Here is a 4165-nt window from a genome sequence, read left to right on the forward strand (position 1 = left end):
ATTGATGTCGTCAGTTACTTTGAGAGCCTTCAACTCTCAGACAAATGCAACGCCCAGCCCCTGCACTGCTGGATGATAAAGGATTCTACCCTTCTTCTTGATAGGGAGGTGAGAGACTCCTGTTGCAGAAAGAAAGATGTATGTTTGGACAAGGCCGATGTGAGAATTTGTTTTGTATCTGCATATTTGCCACAAGGGTTTTGTTGTTATTGTTTTCCATGGGTGAAGGGAAGTGTGGGAGGAAGAGAAAATAAATGCTTAGTAATTTTAAAAAGTTTTTTTTTAATGTCCTCTGCAGGAGAGTGAAAATAAATCTACAGGCCCTTTTTGTTTAGTACACAAATATTACTTTGAACAGACCCAGGGAAAGGAAAGAAGGAAGGGAAGGAAGTGATCCAGGAAAGCAAAATTTTTCTTTGCTTAGCACTGTACTTTTTGATTAGCTGATTGATGTGCCCTGGTGAGGGCCAGCTGGGGAAATCTATTTAACCTCTCTCAGTCTCAGTTTCTTCATCTGTAAAATGGTGTAATTGCACTTGCCTTCCAGAGTTTTTGTGAGGATCAAATGGGATAGATACTTTGCAAAGCTTAAAGTGCTATATAAATGTTGGATATGACAATTGTCAGAACAAATAATTGCCAGGTGGTCAGTCAAGAAACATTGATTAAAGCAACTACTAAGAGCAAGGCATTATGCAAAGCTCTGGGGATACAAAAAGAAGCATGAACCCCCAAGGGGCTCACAATCAAATGGGGGAGAAAGTAAGCAAATCTGTACTTACTACAAACCAGAGAAATAGGAAACAATTAACAGAGGGAAGGCACTAGAATTCAGAGAGGCTGGGAAAGGCTTCCTGTAGATGGTATTTTAGTTGGGACTTAAAAGAAACCAGGAAGGCAGTAGGCAGTAAGGAGGGGGAGAGTATTTCAGGCAATGGGGGACAGATAGAGAAAACACTGGGAGCCAAGAGATGGAGTACATTGTTCCTAAAAAAGCCAGAAGGCCAGTGTCACTGGATCAAAGAATGGGGAGTAGGGTGAAAGAAAACTGGAAAGGTAGGAAGCGGCTAAGTTATGACCAGCTTTGAAAGCCAAACAAAACATTTTGTATTTCTTCCTGGGGGCAATAGGGAGCCACTGGAGTTTATTGAGTTCCAGGGTTTGGGGTGGGGTGAGGGGGTGTATGTGTGACATGATCATACCTGAACTTTAGGAAAACCACTTTGGTGGCTGAATAGAGGATGGATTGGAGCGAGGAGAAACAGGACAGACAGACCCACCAGCTGGCTATTCTAATAGTACAGGTGTGAGGAGGTGAGAGTCTGGACCAGGCTGAAGAAAGGAGGGAGAGTATTTGAGAAACGTTACAAAGGTGAAATGAGAAGCCTTGGCAACAGATTGGATTGGGGAAGGGGCGGGAGAATTACTGAGGAGCAAAGAATGACATCTAAATTATGAACCTGAGGGACTAAGAAGTTGGTGCACTCTATAATAACAGGGAAGGCAGGAGAGGGGAAGGGTTAGGGGAAAAGATAATGAGTTCAGTTTGGGACATGTTGAGTTTTTTCTTTTTTTATTTTGTTTCCCCTTTTAAAATAGTATTTCCCCCCAATTAATGTAAAGACATTTTTAACATTTTTTATAAAATTTTGAGTTCCAAATTTTCTCCCTTCTTCCCTTCTCTCCCCCCTCCCTATGACAGTAAGCAATTTGATATAGGTTGTATATGTACAGCCATGTAAAATATTTCCATGTTAGTCATGTTATAAAAGAAGAACAGAACAAAAGAAGAAAAATCACAAAAAGTAAAGTGAAAACGGTATGCTTTGATCTGCATTCACAATCAATCAGTTCTTTCTCTGGATGTGGACAACATTTTCCATCATGAGCCTTTTGGAATTGTCTTAGATCATGGTATTGCTGAGATGAGCTTAGTCAATCGTAGTTGATCATGGCCCAATGTTGTGGTTACTGTGTCCAGTGTCCTCCTGGCTCTGCTCACTTCACTTTGCATCAGTTCATGTAAGTCTTTCCAGGTTTTTCACAATAGTGTTCCATTACTTTTATATGACCTAACTTGTTTAGCCATTCCCCAATTGATGAGCATCCCCTCAATTTCCAATTCTTTGCCACCACAAAAAGAGCTGCTATAATTTTTAGTACATAGGTCCTTTCCCCCCTTTTTTTTATGGTCTCTTTGGGATACAGACCTAGTAAGTGGTAGCTAGATAAGAGTGTAGGCAGTTTGATTGCCCTTTAGGCATAGTTCAAAATTGCTCTCCAGAATGGTTGGATCAGTTCACAACTTCACCAACAGGGCATTAGTGGGACACATTGAGTAAGAGATGTCTGAAAGACAGTTGGAAGTGTGAGACTGGAGGTCAGCAGAGAGGTTAAGACCAGATGAGAACATCTGAGAATCGTCAACATAGCTATTAATCCATGGGAGCTGAAGAGTATAGGGGAAGAAGAGAATAAGGCCCAGGATGGAACTCTGAGTGACACCTACAGATAAAGGGCATGATCCGGAAGAGGATCCAGTAAAGAAGAAAGGTACTGTCAGATAGATAGGAGGAGGATCAGGAGAAAGTGATGTCCAGAAGGCCTAGAAAGAAGACAGTATCAAGAAAGAGAGAGTGACCAACAGGGTCAAAGACGTTAGAGAGATTGAGGAGAATGAGGACTGAAAAAAAAATCCATTGGATTTTAATATTAGATCTGTGGTAACTTTGGAGAGAGCACTTCCACTGAAATGATGAGTTTGGAAGCCGGATTGTTAGAGGTTAAGAAAAGAGTGAGGAAAGAGAAAGTAGAGGCACCTATTGTAGATGGGCCTTTTCAAGGAGTCCAGCCACAAAAGGCAGAAGAGGTACAGGATGATAGTTAGTGGGGATGAAAGGATCAAGTGAGAATTTTTTGAGGGTGAGGGAGGCATGGGCATGTTTGTAGGCGGTAGGGAAGGTACTAGTAGACAGGGAGAGATTGAAGATAAGCAAGAGTGGGGAATGATAGAGGCAGCAATCTGTTGGAGATGAGAAGGCTTAAGCAGGTGGAGGGGTTAGCCTTGGTAAGGAGTAAGGCTGATTCATCATGTGACACTAGGGTGAAGGAGGAGACTGTGGCAGAAGACACCTGAGTGATAGGAGATGAGGAAGAAGGTGTTACAGTGAATGACCTCATTTTTTTTTTTGGTAAAACATAAGGCAAGAATCTCAGCTGGGTGGTGGTGGTGGACGGGGAGCTTTGGGAAGTTTGAGGAGGGGTGAGAAGTTTTGGAGGGCACAGTTGAAGTTGTAGCTGGGTGGATAGAGCATCAGACTTGGAGTCAAGAAGACCTAAGTTCAAATGTAGCCTCAGATATTTACTAGCTGTGTATCCTTAAGCAAGTTACTTAACCTCTTTGCCTTAGTTTCTTAATTTCTACATTAGAGATAATAATGACTGCCTCCCAGGGTTTTGCTGCAAGGCTCAAATTAGGTATTTGTACGTAAGTATTATTATAAAAAAAATAGAGGGTGTCCTAAGATTCATTTATCTATCTATCCATCCATCTATATACAGGGCACTCCCTATAAATGAAGTTTTGGGGAAAAGCACAGTACCATCTGAAGGGATTTTTTCTTCTTTATTGTTTCCGAAAATGAATTGCTGCTATGGGCCATGAATCCCTCTCCCCTCCCCTCCCCTTGCCCCCACACCACTTTGTATCTGCGAGCATCCAAAGAGGTACAAGTGGTCGCCTCCCTGGAGGAATGTGTGGACTACAAATCCCAGCATGCACTCCTCTACGCGAGGACCCTGACCTTCCGGCCCCCGCCACAGCACCGAGTCTCCAGGTTCGGTCGAGGAGCCAGACCTGCGTCCAGGACCCTCGGGCCCTGAAAGGAGCCGCGTACCCTAGAGCAGGAGCGGCCGAGCTACGCCCCGGGACAGGCTGAGGACGGACTACAATTCCCAGAGGGCCCAAGGGCCACGGTGGGTGACGGGCCGCCGGGCGCGGGGCATGCTGGGATCCGTAGTCTCGCGGGCTGGCGGGCAGGCTCGGCCGGCTCCAAGGCCCCGGGGCCTGGCCCGGCCAGGGCCCGGACTGCTGGGGGCCCCGGGCGTTGCTAGGGAACGCCCGCAGACCGGAAGTGAGTGCGTCGGGCGCGGAAGCCGGGCCGGG

This window comes from Phascolarctos cinereus, unplaced genomic scaffold, assembly GCF_003287225.1.
Source record: "Phascolarctos cinereus isolate Bilbo 61053 unplaced genomic scaffold, phaCin_HiC Scaffold_7;HRSCAF=346, whole genome shotgun sequence".
NCBI lineage: Eukaryota > Metazoa > Chordata > Mammalia > Diprotodontia > Phascolarctidae > Phascolarctos > Phascolarctos cinereus.